This window comes from Salvia miltiorrhiza, chromosome 5 (genome assembly GCF_028751815.1).
Source record: "Salvia miltiorrhiza cultivar Shanhuang (shh) chromosome 5, IMPLAD_Smil_shh, whole genome shotgun sequence".
In the NCBI taxonomy this organism is placed as follows: Eukaryota; Viridiplantae; Streptophyta; class Magnoliopsida; order Lamiales; family Lamiaceae; genus Salvia; species Salvia miltiorrhiza.
In genome coordinates, this window is record NC_080391.1 from 34,042,996 (window position 1) to 34,065,715 (window position 22,720).

Sequence of the window (22,720 nt, forward strand, 5' to 3'; positions counted from 1 at the left end):
GCCAGCCAAGCTTTTTCCGTGGTGGTTCGCCGATACTGCTACCCACCACCGCTCCTGTGACAGCCCGAAACCAAATGATTTATTCAAAATTATTTATTTTAAATTATTTCAAATTTCATTTATTGTGATGCATTTAAACGGTGAAGTCATTGAAAATTTTACGATATATAATATTTATGTTTTTGTCTAGTCGCGCCCCTAGTTAGATGTAAGACTTTGAATTATAGATTATGTTTATAAACATAGATATTTATATTTTCAAAAGATTTTATTTGTATGTTGGGCCATAGATTTAAGTTGAGAATAAAGCATTTCTATAACTTTTACATTATTGGGCTTAAATAAATTCTTTTGGGCTAAAGTTTAAATTAGTATGTTCTGTTCCAACCACATACTCTTATTCCTCATGTATCAGCCACGTATTATCCAATATTCATCATATTTAAAATTCAATGTCAGTTGGAACAATTCTCATTCATTTATTAAGGCTTGCTTCCGCCAATAGCCCCCACGCCAATTTTATTTATTTATCAAAAGAAAAATATTTGGATCTCTATCCTCCAAGCCATTCACCGCCATGCTTCTTCCTTAACCGCCATACTTTCCTAAATTTCAGCTGTATTTAAATACTCAATTTCCCCATCATTCCTCCTCCTTTAAACTCATACGATACAAATTTACCCCAGCTATTCAATCAAGCTTATTTCCCTTGTGTGCAGAGGTAAGACTATGATTCTGTAAATTTCAGAACCATATGCTTTTGTTTTTCCTTTATGCAGAAACACAGCAGCTAGTCATCTTACAATCATTCATGTTCTTAAATTCAAATACCCAACACCATCACCCCAATCACAGAATTGAGTACCCCTAATGAACGATTTAACAGAATCCATCACGATTGAAAAGAAATTGGAAGAAATAGAAATAGAATAGAATCTCACAGAAAAGAAATAGAAGAGTGAATGGGGGTTTTCAGGGAGATGGCGGTTGGGCGGTGGCCGAGCCACGGCGGCGGAGAGAGGCTGGGGTGGCGGCCGGCGATGGAGAAGAAGTACAACAGCAGCAGCGCCGGATCTGGGATGGTGGGAGGCGGCCTGACCAACCGCTGCTCTCTGTCTCGGGGCAGCGAGGGTGGCCACGCTGTCGGCTGAAGAGGGAGAAGGTGAGGGCGGTGTCGGGTAGGAACAGGAGGCGGCCGCGGCTGGGCGAGGTTGTGGAGGAGAAACAGAGGGAGAACGACAGAGAGGGAGAGGGGTCGAAGGGGGCGAGAGATGAGGGAAGAAGGGAAATAGGAAGAAGGGGGAAGGGAGAGGAGGCAGGGCCGCCGGCTCCGGCGGCGGCGTGCCGTCCGGGGCGGCGACAGGAGGCCGAGAAGAGGAGAGGGAGCAGGGCCGAGAGAGAGAGCTGCTGTGAGGGAGTGTTGGCTGCGTGAGTGGTGTTTGGAGTTGTGTGGGTGTGAGTTTAAATTAGGGAATTGTTAAGTGGGCTAATGGGTTTGGGTTTATTAAAAATGATTGGGCTCACATTTTAATCATCTTATGGGCTACAGTTTTATTAAATAGTAATTGGATTTCATTTATATTACTTATGGGCTTGAATAAATAGCCAATTAATTATAATAGCAATGATTTTCATATGAGCCCAACTCGATATTAAGTTAGGTACATTAAGTTTAAATCATTTTCAAATGCATTTAGGCCCTTATGTTTTATTTTTGAATTTTTATCTGACTAGGTGCGGCGCGACTATGACATGAATTTTGATTGAATTACTTAAGTTAACTTTCAAGTTGAAGTTGGAGTTCAAGTTCAAGTTAAATCTTCAGGTGTGGGATTTATTTCAGTACATGCTGTGGTTAATTCTTGTCCATTTTAATAATATGTGTTTACCATATGTGTTATGACGTATATTTTGAGGATATCGCTAGGGGCCCGTAAATAGGGTACAGGACTTCACAGTCCTTGGGTTGCCACAATGCGATTTGAGGTATATTTTGAGGATGTCGCCAGGGGCCCGTAAATAGGGTCCGGGACTTTAATAGTCCTTGGATTGCCACAGTGCGAATATTGAGGATATATATGAAGTGACCGTATGTGTTACCGTTTTATTAACGTGGACAATTATTGCATGATATCCCACACTGAGTATACTTTGTATGCTCATCCCATTTTTAACATTCCAGGTTATTGCAGCTGGAGACGCGTGGAAAGTCGAATGGCCGCCTCAAGTCATTTTGAAAATAGTTGATTTAAGTATTTAAAGTTTTACTTAATAGTTAAATATTTTCATGACATCTATATGTCATGTTTTGGGACAGGATGTTGATTGTCGATTTTAAATCAAAGATATATAGTATTTGAATATATTATTAAAAAGTTGATTTCTTATAAATCGTTTTAAAAGTTTATTTCATTTAAGGATTTATTTTCCTTAAATTGTTTTCCTATAATATTTATTTTTAAAAGTTGATTATAAAATTTTTAAAGACTTCCGCATTAAATATTTATTTAAAAGTTTTATTTAACTCCTTAATTAGATTAGGGTGTTACAAGGTGGTATCAGAGCAGGTCTACTTTCCTGTAGACTCTGCAAAATAAAATTTTCTTAAAATTTTTACAAGTCATGTGTGAGAAAGCCATTCGACCACTACGCGCTCCGACTTAAAGGTAAATGTATTTCAAAATATTTTCACGGGGATGAGTATAAACTGTTTCTATTCCGAAATTATGTTGAAATTGCTGCAATTGTTGAAGTTATTGTGAGGAAGTTGATGTTCATATTACAAGTTATTATGTTGAGGATCAATTGCAGCTATGAATTTATTTCGGAATTTTACAATCCATGATGCCAAAGCATGAGTTATGAAATTGAGGTTATTATGAGAAAGTTCATTTTATAAGTAATCATATCAAAGTTTATTGCAACTATAGTGTTGTTTTGAAATTTCACAGTTCATGATGTTAAAGTATGAGTTATGAAATTTTTTATTTTTAAACGTAGTCCTCGAATTAGGAATAACCTATAAATTTTCCTAGAAACGGTCTTGTTCTATATTCTTTCATTTCTGTAAGGATATGTAAGTTAGAAATCGATAGTGCCAATGATTATAGAACCATCAGGAATCACGTGCATATTCCCACTATGCCAAGAACACTACTTCGAATCACAAAGAAGAAGCAAGAAATTCGTCCAATTAGTGGAGTGGTTTTATGAGTTAGTTTTTGAATGCATTGTGAGGATTTATCCAACAACAAACTCAAGCTCAAGCTACGCGACTTATAGTAACTCAAATTCATATCACGACAGATCATGCTATCGAACGACTACGAAACTACAACTCGCCTCGTTTCAGTAGACTCGATAGGTTGTTAACAATCGAAGAGAGCTGGAGGACTAGAACAAGTTTTCACTCACATCAATTGTATCAACGAATAAAAAGTATTTTGTCCTATCATTCAACTTGCGAAGGATGCTTGGCAATGACAATATCCGGGATGAAAGCAATGAAGGTGTTAACTCAAGGTTTTGGTGACGGTCGTGTAGTAAACGTCGAAGGCAAAGAAGATAGAAGAACTTTCCCTCGAGAGTGTGCCAGTGGTACGTGATTTTTCGAGCTTACCCCGATAGTATAACTTGCATACCGCCATTGGATAGGCAAGTGGAGTTCGTGATCAATTTAGTACCTGGAGTTGCACCAATTTTAGAGCATCATATAGGATGACGCCAGATAAAAAGAGTTACAGACGCAATTGCGAAGCTTTTAGACATAAGGTTTACTTTTTTTGTCCAAGCGTGTCACCATGGGGAACGCCATTCTTAATTGTCAAGAAGAAAAACGAAACGATGCATATGAGTAAGATTATCACACGCTCAATCCACTTACCATCATGAAGAAGTATCATTTGCCACGAATAGAAAACTTATTCGACCAACTGAAATGAGCAGACGTGATTTCGAAGATCGATTTGAGGTCGGGTTTCCATCAACGTAAGATAGAATAGAGCAATGTATCGAAGACGACTTTTCAAACAAGTTCTCCATAGGCTTTATCAACGATATTTTGTTATACTCAAGAAACGATGTACAACGTGAAGAACATTTCAAGATCGTATTATTAACTTCATGGAGCGAGAAGTTTTATGTAGACTTGAGAAGGGCGAATTTTTGGTTAGGTCGAATTATTTTCTTTAGTCGCGTAATAACTGCTCAAGGAATCAAAGTGGACCCTGCTAAAGTTCAGCTATCAATAATTGGAGGACGTCTACAAATGCTAGTGAAAAGAGAAATTTTCGAGGACTCGCTAGTTTTATAGAAGATTCATCGAGGAATTCTCATGGCGGCTTTGATGACACGATTAGCAAAGGAAATAAGTTACCTTCAAAACGACTGACAAGTGCGAACAGAGTTTTCAAGAAGAGAAAATCTACAACAACATCGACGTTAGCCGTAATTGATGGATCAAACAATTTCCTCGTCAATACTGACGCATCGAAGCAATGTGCATCAAGACAATTGAAGACGCTCGGACACAACTACCTACGCGCGATTTAGCAATTGTCCTTATAGTTCACGCGCTAATATTTGGAGACACTGCTTGTATGAAGAAAAATGTGAAATCTCCACCGACCATAAGCGTTTAAATATTTTTGTCACGCTGAAGGAGTTGGACATGAGACAAAGGAGACGGCTAGAACATGTGAAAAACTGTGATTGCACCAATACAGTATCACCCATGGAGGTTAGTGCAGTGGCAAATGCACTTAGCAGAAATGACGAAGAACAATTCGCTTCGATGACAACTCAAGAAGATACATTGATAAGAGAATTCAAGAGATTGAAATTCAAGGTGGTGACTTCGAATACCCAGAAAGTTAGATTAGCTGCTTTAGTTGTTATACCCACGTTACTATATCGAATTGAGAAAGCTCAAGAAATCAACGATGTTCTCCACAAAATGACGAATAAGGACCATAGACACGATATCGTATGCTTCTAGCTAGCGAGTAAGGAGACGTTGACAAATGCCGGTGGAATTTGTGTCAACAAAAGCAAGGAGCGGATGAAAGAAATTTTGATGAGGCACATTGCACGATACACGACTCACCCTGGAAGCACCAAGAAGTGCAGAGATCTTAAAAGAACATTTTTGTTTTGGTGGAGAACAATGAAGAAAACGATAGCCGAAGGTTTTGGGGAAGCTCAATTACTATTAATAGAATCCGCGTATAACAATAGTTTTTAAACGACTCTTGACGTAGCTCTGTACGAGGTATTATATGGGAGAAAGTGTAGGTCGTCTTTATGTTGGGATGAGATTTGACAAAAGAAAAGTATTAGGCCCAAAAATCGTGGAGACAACAATTGAAGTGATCAAGAAAACAAAAGGGAAGATCGAAATAGCTAAAGATCGACCGGAATCCAATGCATATCGTAGAATAAGAGAGCTATATTTCGAAGTTGGCGAAAAGTGTTCCTCAAGGTAGCATCGATGAAATGAGGCCTGCAATTTGGAAAGAAAGGCAAATTGAGACTTCGAATTTTAGCTAGGACCTTTCGAAATCCTAGAGTTTATAAAGGAGATAGCCTATTGTCTAGCTTCAACACCATAGCTGTCAACCGTTCCCAACGTGTTTCATGTGGTTATGTTGCGAAAATATTTGCACGACAGTGATATCGTCCATCAAGAAGATCAATCAACAAAGACCTCACATGCAGAGAAGAGTATGTCATGTTAGATTGAAAGTGCACGTTTTTGCGAGGTCGAGATATACCATTAGTCAAATCACTAGACAAGACACAAACTTGATGAAACTACCTGAAAATGCGAAGAAGAAATCCTAGCTCATTATTCCCATTTAGAACCTATTAAGTTAAATTTCGAGGACGAAATTTTCTTTAAGTGGGTAGGGTTGTGACAGCCCGAAACCAAATGATTTATTCAAAATTATTTATTTTAAATTATTTCAAATTTCATTTATTGTGATGCATTTAAACGGTGAAGTCATTGAAAATTTTACGATATATAATATTTATGTTTTTGTCTAGTCGCGCCCCTAGTTAGATGTAAGACTTTGAATTATAGATTATGTTTATAAACATAGATATTTATATTTTCAAAAGATTTTATTTGTATGTTGGGCCATAGATTTAAGTTGAGAATAAAGCATTTCTATAACTTTTACATTATTGGGCTTAAATAAATTCTTTTGGGCTAAAGTTTAAATTAGTATGTTCTGTTCCAACCACATACTCTTATTCCTCATGTATCAGCCACGTATTATCCAATATTCATCATATTTAAAATTCAATGTCAGTTGGAACAATTCTCATTCATTTATTAAGGCTTGCTTCCGCCAATAGCCCCCACGCCAATTTTATTTATTTATCAAAAGAAAAATATTTGGATCTCTATCCTCCAAGCCATTCACCGCCATGCTTCTTCCTTAACCGCCATACTTTCCTAAATTTCAGCTGTATTTAAATACTCAATTTCCCCATCATTCCTCCTCCTTTAAACTCATACGATACAAATTTACCCCAGCTATTCAATCAAGCTTATTTCCCTTGTGTGCAGAGGTAAGACTATGATTCTGTAAATTTCAGAACCATATGCTTTTGTTTTTCCTTTATGCAGAAACACAGCAGCTAGTCATCTTACAATCATTCATGTTCTTAAATTCAAATACCCAACACCATCACCCCAATCACAGAATTGAGTACCCCTAATGAACGATTTAACAGAATCCATCACGATTGAAAAGAAATTGGAAGAAATAGAAATAGAATAGAATCTCACAGAAAAGAAATAGAAGAGTGAATGGGGGTTTTCAGGGAGATGGCGGTTGGGCGGTGGCCGAGCCACGGCGGCGGAGAGAGGCTGGGGTGGCGGCCGGCGATGGAGAAGAAGTACAACAGCAGCAGCGCCGGATCTGGGATGGTGGGAGGCGGCCTGACCAACCGCTGCTCTCTGTCTCGGGGCAGCGAGGGTGGCCACGCTGTCGGCTGAAGAGGGAGAAGGTGAGGGCGGTGTCGGGTAGGAACAGGAGGCGGCCGCGGCTGGGCGAGGTTGTGGAGGAGAAACAGAGGGAGAACGACAGAGAGGGAGAGGGGTCGAAGGGGGCGAGAGATGAGGGAAGAAGGGAAATAGGAAGAAGGGGGAAGGGAGAGGAGGCAGGGCCGCCGGCTCCGGCGGCGGCGTGCCGTCCGGGGCGGCGACAGGAGGCCGAGAAGAGGAGAGGGAGCAGGGCCGAGAGAGAGAGCTGCTGTGAGGGAGTGTTGGCTGCGTGAGTGGTGTTTGGAGTTGTGTGGGTGTGAGTTTAAATTAGGGAATTGTTAAGTGGGCTAATGGGTTTGGGTTTATTAAAAATGATTGGGCTCACATTTTAATCATCTTATGGGCTACAGTTTTATTAAATAGTAATTGGATTTCATTTATATTACTTATGGGCTTGAATAAATAGCCAATTAATTATAATAGCAATGATTTTCATATGAGCCCAACTCGATATTAAGTTAGGTACATTAAGTTTAAATCATTTTCAAATGCATTTAGGCCCTTATGTTTTATTTTTGAATTTTTATCTGACTAGGTGCGGCGCGACTATGACATGAATTTTGATTGAATTACTTAAGTTAACTTTCAAGTTGAAGTTGGAGTTCAAGTTCAAGTTAAATCTTCAGGTGTGGGATTTATTTCAGTACATGCTGTGGTTAATTCTTGTCCATTTTAATAATATGTGTTTACCATATGTGTTATGACGTATATTTTGAGGATATCGCTAGGGGCCCGTAAATAGGGTACAGGACTTCACAGTCCTTGGGTTGCCACAATGCGATTTGAGGTATATTTTGAGGATGTCGCCAGGGGCCCGTAAATAGGGTCCGGGACTTTAATAGTCCTTGGATTGCCACAGTGCGAATATTGAGGATATATATGAAGTGACCGTATGTGTTACCGTTTTATTAACGTGGACAATTATTGCATGATATCCCACACTGAGTATACTTTGTATGCTCATCCCATTTTTAACATTCCAGGTTATTGCAGCTGGAGACGCGTGGAAAGTCGAATGGCCGCCTCAAGTCATTTTGAAAATAGTTGATTTAAGTATTTAAAGTTTTACTTAATAGTTAAATATTTTCATGACATCTATATGTCATGTTTTGGGACAGGATGTTGATTGTCGATTTTAAATCAAAGATATATAGTATTTGAATATATTATTAAAAAGTTGATTTCTTATAAATCGTTTTAAAAGTTTATTTCATTTAAGGATTTATTTTCCTTAAATTGTTTTCCTATAATATTTATTTTTAAAAGTTGATTATAAAATTTTTAAAGACTTCCGCATTAAATATTTATTTAAAAGTTTTATTTAACTCCTTAATTAGATTAGGGTGTTACAGCTCCAATCACACCACCACTGCCCCCGGCACCCGCCTCCAGCCTTCGGCCTCTGACTCCGACAGCAGCCGCCTTCATTCTTCAGGTATCAACTAAATGAAATTGATGAGTGCATTTAGGTATTAAATTTTAGGTCATTTTGAGCTTTAATTTTAGGGATTTATGGCGTGAATTTTCGCCATTTTATTTTGCTTCTTTTGTTTCATTTTGTTGTTGTTGGTTATCCTGAATTGTTTGTCATTTTACCCTTGCAAGGAGGTGGTGGTTTTGCGGCGGATGGAGAAGGTGGTGGGAGAGCAGTCTATGGATTGGCGCCGCTGCAAGGAGCGGTGATGGTGCTGGTGTATGGAGTTGAAAATGTTGGTGAATGATGTGGGAAGCAAATTATTGATGATTTGCAGTCAATTGATGCTTAAACTGGAATCGTTGTGTTGATTTAGTGTAGTTTATGCAATTATGTGCAAATGAATGATACTATTCTCTTATGTGAATGACATTTCGATTTACTGGAAATGACACTTTTATTTAGGATAAATGATACCCACTTTTATTTAGGATAAATGAATTATCTCATAGTTTCCTTTAGTTACTTTTCTTTTATTTTAGTGTCATTTTAGTGTCTTTTCCGTTTCTTTTTCTTCTTCTTGTTTTTAATTCTTTTCTTTTCTTTCATTGTAGTATCTTTTCTGTTTCTTTTTCTTCTTTTTTTTTTTTTTAATTCTTTTCGATTTGTTTCCTTTTTGTTCCGACAAAATACTTTTCCTTTCATTTTTTTCTTTTCTTTTTCATTTTCTTCTTTTTTTTCTTCTTCTTTTTTCTTTTTCTTTTTAATTATATTTTTATTTCAATCTTTTCTTCTTTGTGATAAATAATATTATTTCTCTTAGTAAATGACATTATTTTTCTTGATAAATGACACCATCGGTATTAATAAATAATACTCCCTCCGTCCGCCAAAAGTATTCCACTTTGGCCGGGCACGGAGTTTAATAAAATGTGTGATGATGTTGATGTAGTGGAGAAAGGGTCCCACCACTTTATGAGATGTGTGGTTGAGATTGAATTTGAGGTGAGTTTTTTGTAAATAAAGAGTGTTTGTAAGGATAAAACATAAAGGTGGATGGTGGGACCATGGCTTAAAAAGAAAAGTGGAATACTTTTTGCGGACGCCAAATATAGTAATTGTGGAAAACTTTTGGCGGACAGAGGGATTATTATATTTATATTACAAATAACACATTTAATATATTTAAATGACACTACTTTTCTTACTAAATGACACTTTTAATATATATCTAAAAATGATATTATTTCTTTATTAAATAACGCTAGTTTTTTAGTAAATGACATTTTTAATATATTCAAAAGAAACTATGTCATTTTGAAATGAAACTTTAAGATTTTCAATGACACTACAAGATTTCAAAAGACACTATGATATTTTGAATGATACTACAAGAATTCAAATGACACTACAAGATTTCGAAATGAAACTTTAAAATTTTAAATGACACTACTCCGATATACAAATGACACTATAACATTTCAAATAACACTACTCCGATATACAAATGACACTTTAACATTTCGAATGACACTACAATATTTTAAATGACACTTTAGTATTTCAAATGACACTACTCCGACATACAAATGACACTACAATATTTGGAACGACACTATAACATTTCGAATGATACTATGACGTTTCAAATGACACTATGACATTTCGAATGACACTATAATATTTGCAATGACACTATACCATTTTGAAAGATACTTTAACATTTCAAATGACACTTTAAGATTTCGAATGAAACTTTAACATTTGAAATAACACTTTAACATTTCAAAATGATACTTTAAGATTTTGAAATAACACTATGAGATTTCGAATGACATTACATGATTTCGAATGACACTATAACATTTTGAAAGACACTTTAAGATTTCGCATGAAACTTTAACATTTGAAATGATACTTTAACATATCAAAATGACACTTTAAGATTTTGAAATAACACTATTGGATTTCGAATGATATTACATGATTTCGAATAACACTATAATATTTTGAATGACACTATAATATTTTGAAAGACACTTTAACATTTCAAATGACACTTTAAGATTTCGAATGAAACTTTAACATTTCGAATAACACTATAATATTTGGAACGACACTTTAACATTCCGAATGACACTATATGATTTCGAATGACACTATAACATTTCGAATGAACGATACTTTAACATTGCAAATGACACTATGAAATTTCGAAAGACACTATAACATTTCGAATGATACTATAACGTTTTGAATGACACTATGAGATTTCGAATGACACTATAAGATTTCTAACATTTCGAATGACACTATAAAATTTTAAAGTGTTATTTGAAATCCTAAACCCTAAACCTGAAACCCTAAACCTGAAACCATAAACCCTAAACCTGAAACCCTAAATCCTAAACCTGAAATTCAAATGACACTCAAGAAATTCAAATGACACTTCAACTATTCTAAACCCTAAATCCCGAACCCAAAACCCTAAACATGAACCCTAAACCCTAAACCTGAAATCTAAACCTTAAACCTGAAACCTAAAACCCTAAACCTGAGACCTAAACCCTAAATCCTAAACCCTAAACCTGAAACCCTAAATCCTAAACCCTAAACCTGAAACCTAAACCCTAAACCTGAAACCTAAACCTTAAACCTGAAACCCAAAACCCTAAACCTGAAACCTTCAATCATAAACGCTAAACGTGAAACCTAAACCCTAAACCTTAACCCTAAATCCTAAACCTAAATATATTCATATACTAAGAAAAATGGTGGCATTTTTAAGGAGTAGTGTTATTCGAAATGTTAAGGTGTTATTTTAAATGTTATAGTATCATTTGAAATCTTATAATGTCATTTGTATGTCGTAGTAGTGTCATTTATATACATATATTAAAAGTATCATTTAAATATAAATATAGTATTATTTATTAATATTATTTAGATATATTAAAAGTATCATTCATATATAAATATAGTATCAATAATTAATGTAGATAGTATAATTTAATAATATAATTAGTATTGTTATACATAATTAAAAGTGTAATTCAAATAAAAATATAATAGAATCATTTAATAATATAGATAGTGTAATTTACTAACAACAATAGTATCATTATACATAATAAGAAAAGAACAGAAAAAAAAAGACAAAAAACGAAAAAAGAGAAGTGGAAAGAACGAAAGAAAAAGGATAAAAAATGAAAAAAAGGGGATAAAGAACGAAAAAAAAGAAAGAAGTGGAAAGATGAAATCTTATAATGTCATTTGTATGTCGTAGTAGTGTCATTTATATACATATATTAAAAGTATCATTTAAATATAAATATACTATTATTTATTAATATTATTTAGATATATTAAAAGTGTCATTCATATATAAATATAGTATCAATAATTAATGTAGATAGTATAATTTAATAATAGAATTAGTATTGTTATACATAACTAAAAGTGTAATTCAAATAAAAATATAATAGTATCATTTAATAATATAGATAGTGTAATTTACTAACAACAATAGTATCATTATAGGATTAAATAGTATAATTTAATAATAGAATTAGTATTGTTATACATAATTAAAAGTGTAATTCAAATAAAAATATAATAGTATCATTTAATAAAAAAATTAAGAAAGAAACTAAGAAAAAAACTATGTAAAGAAGGAAAAGAAACTAAGAAAAGAAGAAGAAAGTGGAAATGCATTGAAGGGAAAGAAAGAAACTATGTAAAGAAGGAAAAGAAACTAAGAAAAGAAGAAGAAAGTGGAAATGCACTGAAGGGGGTGAAGCCAAACAAATGATTTATTATTTATTAAGAAAGTAGTGTCATTCAAACGCAAATAATTTAAAGAAAATAAGAAAAAAAAAGACAAAAAAATGTTGTAAAAGAAGAAAGAAAACTGGCAGAAAATAATTTAAAGAAAAGAAGAAAAAAAAGACAAAAAATGTTGTAAAAGAAGAAAGAAAACTGGCAGAAAAATTACAAAACAAATGGAGAGGCGCGCGGCCACTTGGTGGCAATAGGATTCGAACCCCACCCTTTAGGAAGGGCAATGAATGCCCGGCCAACTAAGCTAGTAGACAGATTTTTAATTAATTCATGCTTTTAATGTATAAATTGCTTGTTTTTGGGGTTAGATGCGGGTTAAGTGAGGGTACGACCCGGGTGCACCGTGCACCTGGGTGTACCCAAGATTTTGCCATTTAAAATTTATTCTCCCACTAAAGATATCTATATATAATATAAAAGAGGAGTATAACGTACACTTTTTCCCACCAAAATTTCTCTCTCTCTCTTTATTTTTCTATTTGTAGTTTTGATTCTTTTTTAAAATCATCAATTTTGATTTATAAAAAAATATTCAATATGAATGTTAAATTAAAGATAATGATGATATCTTTAATTTGATGTAAAAATTATAAAAAATCGAGTCACCCTAGGAGTTAGAGTGTGAGTGAGTTTTTTTTCTTTCTTTGGTTGTAACAAATTTTAAAATATATATATATTATGTTTAATATTTATATTTATGTATTTAAATTATCATTCAATTTCGATGATGGTCGTGCATCGCACGAGCGGACACGTACTAGTATAGCCTAATGGTGGAGGTGGTATTTATGAGTTCAAAGATTTTATATTTGTCTTTGAATGCCGTTAATACCTTTGATAAATCACATTTATCACACAAAACTTCTTCAGTGTTATGGTTTAGTTTTTTTTTTTTTTTTTTTGCGAACTATACAATTATTTTTGCCGACTATTATTCCTTAGTGATAGAAATTTTCAATTCATGCTCTCCAAATATTTTAGGACAACAAATCTAAGGGGGTGTATTCGTTCAGGAATTCTGTAGATTTTTAAAATCTCTTAATTTTAAAAATATACAGATTTCACACATATTCTTCATGTATTTTGGAATTCTAAACAGAATTTGTACAGATTTTGAAGGGATTTTAACAAGAATTTGACGTGATTTTTACGGATTTGAAGTCTACCATTTCTTTGGGACAACTCCCAGCGACCGCTGGCTTCATGCGAGTGCCAACAATTTGGCCTTATTATGATGGTTTCGTACGAAACATTTCAGCTTTTCTATTTTCGGTAAACTGTGTAGAACTCTGCGGCGGAGAAAAAAAAAGAAACACGTGAAATCAAAAAATTTGCTTGAAGAGGGAAAAAATTGTCTTTCAGAAAATTCATCGAACACAGGGGGTGCAAAACGAAGAAACTAATTTTGTTTGATTTTCTATTAGAAAGAAAATCAAATAACTCATGTGCATTACACATTATCCATCCGCTACAAAAACTGAGTTTAGGCAACATGGTTTTGTTCGCAAATTAGGGTTCAATCAACTAATTTCTTTGTACATTCATAGAGAGATGAGTATGGCGAGATAAAGCATCCGAAATGATGAAGTCAATTTATACCAAATCGATCAGCAGGCAACGGAGATTGAGGCATTGTAGGGATAATGAATGATTGGGCAGAGTGTGTGGCGGCGTGAATGATGGAAAATAGGACCCAGCGACCGTTGGTGCGAGTGCCAACAATTTATAAAAATTTATAGGACCCAGCGATCGCTGGGTGCCAGCAGCCGCTGGCTTCTTCGAGCCACGGCCGCTAGAACCCACCCGGCGCTGAAATATGAAATCTTCTGAATTCTCGTGGTCAGAGGTTGGCTTTGTTCATGTATTTTTTTAATGAAATCAATGAAAATCAGTCCAATTTTAAAATCCATAGATTTTTAAATACCTCTAGATTTTCATAGATTTTTAAAAGTCTGAAACGAATACCTCTGGATTTTTGTAGAATTTTAAAAGTCTTGAATGAATACCTCTAGATTTTCATAGACTTTTAAAAATCTTAAACTAATACACATAGATTTTAAAAGTCTGCAGAAATCTATTAACATCTTGAACGAATACACCCCCCTAAGTCTCCAAGAATGTAGACTAAAGGGGGTGTATTCGTTGTGGATTTCCACAGACTTGAAAAAGTCCATGGAATTCACATAGATTCCAGACGACTTTCAAAGAATTCGTGGTTGGATTTCACCCGATTTTCATTGATTTTCGAAGACTTTACGAGATAATTTTGGAATTGAATTCCATGAAACCAGGGCCCGCGGAGAACCAGCGCACGCTAGAAAAGACCCAGCGACCGCTGAGTTCCAGCGAGCGCTGGAAACCCAGCGAGCCGCTGACCACCGGACGAGCAGCAGCAACTCCAGGACGTCGATCTCAGGCAGCTCTAGGCCGCGACTCCAGCGAAGCAGCAGCGGTAGTCGGCGGCGATCTCTACTCCAGGCGAGCAGCAGCAGCTCCAGCGGCGCTCGTCGGCCCAAGCGGCGGCGGCGACGTTGGACTTCGCCGGAGTCAGAGATGGAGGGAGAAAGAGCCGAACCGTGTGAGAGAGGAATATGAGTGTCGGTAGAAAGTGAGAGAGAGAGGCGATAATTCTGGAAAAAAAAAAAGGGTAAGAAGGGGCGAACTGTGTGAGAGAGGAATATGAGATCCAAGTACAATGATTGATTGAAGCTTTTCCCCTTTTTTATCTCTCTGCAACCTTTCTTCAGTAACGAATACACCTTTCTCTAAAAGGCCGTCGATCTCAGGCAGGTCCAGGCCGCGACTCCAGCGAAGCAGCAGCGGTAGTCGACGGCGATCTCTACTCCGGGCGAGCAGCAGCAGCTCCAGCGGCGCTCGTCGGCCCAAGCGGCGGCGGCGGCGACGTTGGACTTCGCCGGAGTCAGAGATGGAGGGAGAAAGAGCCGAACCGTGTAAGAGAGGAATATGAGATCCAACTACAGTGATTGATTGAAGTTTGATTGAACGATTGCTGAGTTCCAGCGCTCACTGGCTTCTTGGCCGCGGGCGCTGGAACTTAGCGCTCGCTTAAAACTTCATGAATTTCAATTCTCGTGGTTCTTGGCCGGATTTCGTCGTGTGTATTTTTTGGATGAAATCCATGAAAGTCATTCCGGATTTTAAGTCAATGGAATAACGAATACACCTAGATTTGTATGGATTTTAAAAAGTCTTGAATGAATACACCTAGATTTATATGGACTTTTAAAAGTCTTGAACGAATACACCCAGATTTCTGCAGACTTTTAAAAGTCTTGAACGAATACACCCAGACTTTTAAAATCCATAGAAATCCATCAAATTCCACAACGAATACACCCCCCCTAAGACTATTGATAATTAATGGACACAGTAAGCCAAGATTGACTATAAATTTCTGTTTCATATTGGTTTCAAAAAATTTATGTTTCATATTACTTTGTCATCTTATATCCAATCATTAAGCCATATTTAGAAAATTTATTACCGTACCAAATATTTTAGCGGAAATGAGATTTGGACACCGAGTGGCGAGTGTCCAAGACACTCGGTCAAAACCGGGCTTTTTTGAATTAGCCAAAATGAGCCAGTTTTAATTGATTTTAATTGATTTGTGTATTTACTTATTTATCCCCTATTAAGTTTCCTATTGTTTATACTGTATTGTATTTTCTGTTTTTTAATTCTCGAAATTTATAGATAGTTCCTTATTTGTTGGTTTTTTTGTTTCCAATTTTTTTTCTCGAAATTAATATTATTTATTTTTATTGATTATTAAATTATTTATTTTTATTCAAAAATTATGTTTTATTTATTTGTAGGAAGTGTTTTCTGAATCACGTAAAAATCTCTGTGTTATTTACAGCTTTCAGTACTTACCTTCTTACTTGTGCTCTTACCTACATAAACTGAAAACTGATTAATTGCAAAGAGAAACTTAACTGATTGACAACGTGATTAATATCACAGGCTATTTCGAAATAAAATTTTTCTGTGACAACTGATTAATTGCAAAGAGAAACTTAACTGATTGACAATGTGATTAATATCACATGCTATTTCAAAACAAAAGTTTTCCGCTGCGTGTGTTGTCAGTCTAACTGATCTATCTTCTGATAGTCAGTAAGATTCATAACATATCTCTATTTATTAAACTCGACTGAAGCCTTACGTGTATCAGTTAAAGTCTTTGACTTAACTGATAACTCCTTACTGAAGAGTATTCAGTATCAGTCGTAAACCCTATTTTGACAAAACTCTTTTCAATAAATAGGTTGAGTCAGTTTGTATTTATAGTTTCGTTTTTACTGAGAAAAATAGCCCATAGGTGTATGCCCCCCCCCCATACACCTATTCGAGACCATCCGGACCTAACAGAAGTCAAAATAAATAAACTCAACGTTCATAAAGTTTAATTATATAATTGAAATATTAATTAAGTTGGAAGCAAAAATAAAGTATAGTCAATCCTACGTAGAGATTTTGCTCGGTATCTATATAACATATATACTTGAATTATAATTTAGTATGAAATGCGATATAATAATAAGAAATAATTATAGTCAATGAAAGAAAGTTGAATTAATCTGATGAATCACGATTGAGCGGGTGGTATTTTAATCGGTGAATTGTGATGAGATTATGAGTTTTACCTAGTGTTGATCGTGGAAATTGAAAGAATAGAGTTGAATTGCTGAGAGAAAGTGAGCTTGCTGTTGTATTGATAGAAAAGCACGTGAAAACACATAATATGGGTGCATGGGTATTTATAGAGTACATTCTAGGGGTAAAGTGGTAATTTCAGTCGGGGGGTCATGTTCACCGTGTGGTCAGGGGTACAATGGTAATTTTGCCTTCCTTCGCTCGTTCCTCTGCTCAGTGACAAAGAAGCGTATGTATTCACGGAGTTTTGGATTCCTCTGCGAATAAGTGATTCCTCTGCTCTGGCGTTTCCCGGGTAAAAGTGATCATTTCTACCGTTGACTATCTTGTGGGTAGAGCATTCCTCTGACTTCAGCGATTCCTCTGACCCGAATGATTTCTCTGTCCAAATCCATTCCTCTGCTCTGCATATATTACTCCTCATCATAATTAATTGAAATAAATTAGTGAATTTGGGGGGAAAAAAATTAAAAATGAATCATACGGTGGTATTTTGCTTGGAGAACCTTATAACATGTACTTGAAGACAATGTATTATAATATAGTATTGAAGTCTATTTGATAATAAGAAAATGAACCACTATTGTGTGAGTAACGAAGTCGAAATAATTATACTCAATGAAATAAAGTTTAATTAATTAGTTGAAATTAATTAGTGAAGTTGTAATAAAAAATGAATCTTATAAGATATATATAATGAAAGAAATTTTATTTAAAATGAAGGATTATATATGTTGGCCAAGTAAATTATAATTATACAAAATTAAATATATTCTAAATTAATGAAGGAAATTATGTGATAAGTTATTATGGAGGTACCATAATAAAATTGGGAAATTGGGAAAAAAATTTGGTTTGGTATAAGCGTTAGATTATACTATGGTGTTTTAAAATTTCGGATTTAACGTCAAAAGTATGGGGTAATTAATAATAAATTAGTGAAGCTGAAAAAAGAAAAAAAAGTATACTCAACGTTATGATATAGTATTGAAGTCGAAATAATTAAACTTAACGTTCATCAAATTTAATTATATAGTTGAAATAAATTAGTAAAGTCGAAAGCAAAAATAAAGTATAATCAATCCTACGTAGAGATTTTGCTCGGAATCTATATAACCCATACTTGAATTATAATTTAGTATGAAACCCGATATAATAATAAGAAATAATTATACTCAATGAAATAGAGTTGAATTAATTAATTGAAATAAATTAGTGAATTTGAAAAAAAAATTAAAAAATGAATCATACGATGGTATTTTTCTCGGAGAACCGTATAACATGTAATTGAAGACAATGTATTACAATATAGTATTGGAATCGATTTGATAATAAGAAAATGAACTACTGTAGTGTAAATAATGAAGTCGAAATAATTATATTCAATGAACTAAGGTTGAATTAATTAGTTGAAATTAATTAGTGAAGTTGTATATATGTCACAGCCCGCCCTAACTAGGGATAGTTAGGCCGAGTGATCCACGACTAGGGATGGGGTTAAAGAAGAAGGGGAAGAAAAGGGGCATCATTTATAGCCGTAAAACTTACTCATCTTAATAAAACTCGTATTTTTTTTTTATTCATTAATACTCAATTGAAAACAGTCTATGAAAGACAGCATAAAACTTAATTAATATCATTAATCAAGTTATACATCGTATGAAACCATTCTCTTAAGACTCAAAGTATGACATAACATACTATAACATCAACAACATCTTGCAGCGGAAAGTAGCTAGACATATGTATGAAGACATATTCTAGACAGGTTAACTATTTATTAACAACCCTGGAGACTCCGCTCATTGCAGCACCATCATCACATCAGCTCAACCTGCACATTTAGAAAACATATGCAGGGCTGAGTACAAAAGCACTCAGTGGGCACATATGCCTAGGTATAAAAATACATGCTTCAAAACTATAAATTGTCATGCCATCATAATCAGTACAGCAAGGGAGTTTTTCGCTAAAAAGGCCCAAGCTTACTAAGTTCATTTGTGATTCTTAAAGTTCGTCTGATCAGACTAAGTTCTTTTGTAATCTATCATATCTGAAACTGTGTGCCGGAGAGGTGGCCACCTCTCACGGTCACTTGACCGGCCAACCCGCTAGATGACTCACGGTCACTGGTGTACACTAGTCCTGGCAGGATAGCTATCAACTGCTCAGGACCCGAATTCGATTGCATCATTGGCAAAGCCAAAGCAGATAGATATCATACTAAAATTTAAACATTTTATGGCAAGACAATACTTGAAATAACTTTAACTCAAAGATTTTGTCATGAAATAACTTGCTCAAAGGTAGCATTAAACTCGTTTGATAGATATATAAAACTGAAATTAACAGTTAAATCATCTCATGCATTCATTCGTATAAGAGGCCTACGACAAGCAGGGGATCTCTATATACGTATAGTAAAAGTAATGCCCACCTCGTTGTGTCTCTGTATCAATGAGTAACGTCACTCTCTCCCTCAAGTCGTTACTTCCCAAAAGGACCTTCATCGTTATGAAGAATTGGTGAGAAGTTATAAAAGAAACCTCGATTAATAATCTAATCTCTTTTATGAAACATTAGTATCTCTAATGTTCATCTCTCTTGATTGTTAATCAATATAACAATTATTATCTCTCGTCATTACTCATTAATTATAACATCCTTATGTTATAATTAGCAGCGCTTCAATTAAAAGAAATATTTAACACATCGAAAAGTCCACTTTCTTAGCAGATCTATTCGCTCTCATCTCGTCTAATTAACCGATTAGAAAGTTAAACTTTCCATTAGGCATGTATTTGAGTCACGGGTCAACAAGAATTGACTATGCTCAAATTCTAATTTCACTAAAAATTTCGGCATGACCTATTCATATATAATGTCAGCCACGAGATTTCAACGCGTGAATCTCACTACGTGAACTCGTCTCTCGACTCAAAACTTAACATCTTGACATCTTTTCAACGCAAACCAAACAATTCAAAATCATCAAAACTCTTTATCAGTAAACTATCATTTATACTCGACACCAATTGTTCGAGTGTCAGATACCAACATTTATGTGCGTTAATCATAACTCTCACAACTCACACCATTTAGTTATATCGTATCATCCATCAAAACAAATATAATCAAGTTGTTTTCTAGAAAGTTTTGCTGTTTTTGTGTCATCTTTAAAAATTCATAACAACCAACTCAATCATCATAAACTATCATACCAATTGATCTCAAAAACTTCATGAAGTGTAGTTCACTCTAAAAATGGTAGTTAACCAAAAAGGTTAAAGGTTTTTGGAGATATTGCTCTTTTAGTGCAGGCTGTCAAAGATTGACAGTTTCTGCCAATTTTGTTTAGGCCATTAGAAACCAAGGCAAACCTTAATAAAATTCCATCAAATTTAATCATCCAAAACTAAAGGTATCCTTGAAGATTTGGTTAAATTTTCACAAGAGAAAACGTTCATATGATCTGCCAAATAAACAATGAAACTCATACACTTTTACTGTTGGACAAATATGACAGCAGAACAGGGCATTTTTGAAATAATAAACTGCTCTGTTTCAGAGGTCATAAAAATCGAAATCTTATGTTTTTAGAAAATTATTGAAGTCTAGTTTCGTTTAAAAAAAACGGTGATGCAAAATCCTTCATGGATTAATAGATATAAACGTTTTTGTGAAGTCTACCAATAGTTGACAGATTCTGTCAAGGATTTTTCAAAATATCTTTAAAATAGCAAACATCATCCAAAAGACATGAAATTTTGCAGAAACGAAATACACATATCATAGATAAACATACTAAAATTTCAGAGCCATCAAGCAATGAAAACTCATCGAAACATAAGCTTGAAACTGCTGTAAAATTTTGACAGAATTCCAGTTTTAATCTCGTTCAACAATTATCATCCATAAATTGTAAATCAATTAGCATGCTCATGTGATATCGTAGAACACATATACGCAATAATATTCATTATGCAACGTCTCAAACTTCACGAATTTAAATAATCATACTCTAAAAATTTATACAATTTTCGTGCTTGGAAAAATACGAATTTAATATATATCGATTCTAGCATACCCCTAAGCACAAATATCAAGTCAAAACGATCAAACAAAAATCGAAAGACAAGCTAATATGTGAAAAACGGGGCTGCCCTCATGGGTTTCATAGCTACGGTTCGTTCCGTTCTTACTCCCTTCATTAAACATGCTCAACATCTACCCAAGAACAACATACTAAAATTTCACGACGATCCGACGTCGTTTCAAAATAAAGTCGAGAATCGACGTTTTTCGACGTCGACGAAAATCGAAAAGAAAACCATCAAAACGTAGGTAGAGATCTTACCTACTTAGATACGTGATCGAAAAGATGATCGGCGCTCGTCTCGGTGCTCAAATCGGAAGTCAAAAGCTCTAAGCTAATGTTTTCGTATATTTTCATATATCGATTCGTAAGACCAAGCTCCCTTATTTATAAGCGAAGAAGACAATTCTAAATTGTCTTGTCTTCCTTAGTCAACAATTACGACTAAGGAATTCACACTTGAGTCAACAATTACGACTAAGGAATTCACACTTGAACTGTCTTACTTAGTATTAGAATATATCAAATATATTCTAATCTAGTCCATAATATCTTTCAGTTTTGGTGGGGTAGCCTTAGATATTTAAGATATTAACCCGTTAGTCGTTAAATATCCCGTTTCGTCTCGTTTTAACGACTAATTACCCACATTCTTCGTTACTCACCCTCTTAACTCCTACTCACTTTCATTACACTCGTAATTCTATATAAATATAGAAAACGCAAGCTCGTTCTCGAAATTCTGATAAACGAGCTCGGTTCGTTTATCGAGAAATCCCGATTTACTATTCACTCGTCGTCCAAAAATAAAAACTTTCATTATTGGACTCGTATCGAAAAATTAAGAATATTTCTCGACGACATGCACGTAAGATTTTGAAAGTCGACAAAAAGACGAAATAGCAGTATTTTACTATTCATCGTCAAAAAGTCAAAAATTTCAAAAACGTCTTAACGGACTCAGATCTCACTTCCGAGTTCACCGTTCTCATTCAAATAATTATCTCGAATTATTCAAATACTCAAACTCAATTACGGATATAAAATCACACATCATCCTCACATCATCAAAAGAACATCTCAACATTTTTAAAATATAACAACAAAACTTCATATAACTCCTCATCTCTATACAAAGTAATCAAACAAGGGATCTTATACCCTACTTACTCAAACTTAAGCAATTAAACACGTCATCAAAAGCCCGGGTATTACAATATATATATAAAAAAAGGAAATATATTCTTTATTTGAATGTATTATAATCCAGTTGGATGAATTGGAGATGAGAGTGGGCGAGATTTTTCATTCTTTTGTGAAGATTTGATTTTTGATTTTATTCATGGCAAATAAATCATAAATATAAAAGTGGTGAATATCTAATTTTAAGGATGATAAAAATCATTCAAAATGTTATACGAAATTCGATCACACTTTTTAACAAACATCTGGCGTGCATTCAATCTCTTAAATTTAATAAACTTACTTAAGATTTTTTTTTTTGAAACCAACTTATTTAAGAATTTTAAATTTAAGTAAACAATAGAAAGATTACTTAATTATTTACAAGTATTAATATTACTTACTTATTAATGGAAAAAAAATCATAATTTTCGAAAACATAAAAACCTAATTT

At 34.6% G+C, this 22,720-nt stretch overlaps 3 long non-coding RNA genes across 3 annotated transcripts; all 3 read left to right on the forward strand.

The window, feature by feature from the left end:
* The first annotated feature begins 451 nt into the window (after nucleotides 1–451).
* On the forward strand, nucleotides 452–2,375 carry LOC130986926 (uncharacterized). The gene is made up of 3 exons (XR_009089490.1): nucleotides 452–721; nucleotides 1,735–1,825; nucleotides 2,183–2,375. It is a non-coding gene; the product is annotated as an uncharacterized LOC130986926 (long non-coding RNA).
* Nucleotides 2,376–6,306: 3,931 nt separating this feature from the next.
* Nucleotides 6,307–8,230, forward strand: LOC130986927 (uncharacterized). The gene is made up of 3 exons (XR_009089491.1): nucleotides 6,307–6,576; nucleotides 7,590–7,680; nucleotides 8,038–8,230. It is a non-coding gene; the product is annotated as an uncharacterized LOC130986927 (long non-coding RNA).
* Nucleotides 8,231–8,402: 172 nt separating this feature from the next.
* On the forward strand, nucleotides 8,403–8,895 carry LOC130986934 (uncharacterized). Its single transcript, XR_009089497.1, has 2 exons — nucleotides 8,403–8,489; nucleotides 8,660–8,895. It is a non-coding gene; the product is annotated as an uncharacterized LOC130986934 (long non-coding RNA).
* The last annotated feature ends 13,825 nt before the right edge of the window (nucleotides 8,896–22,720 follow it).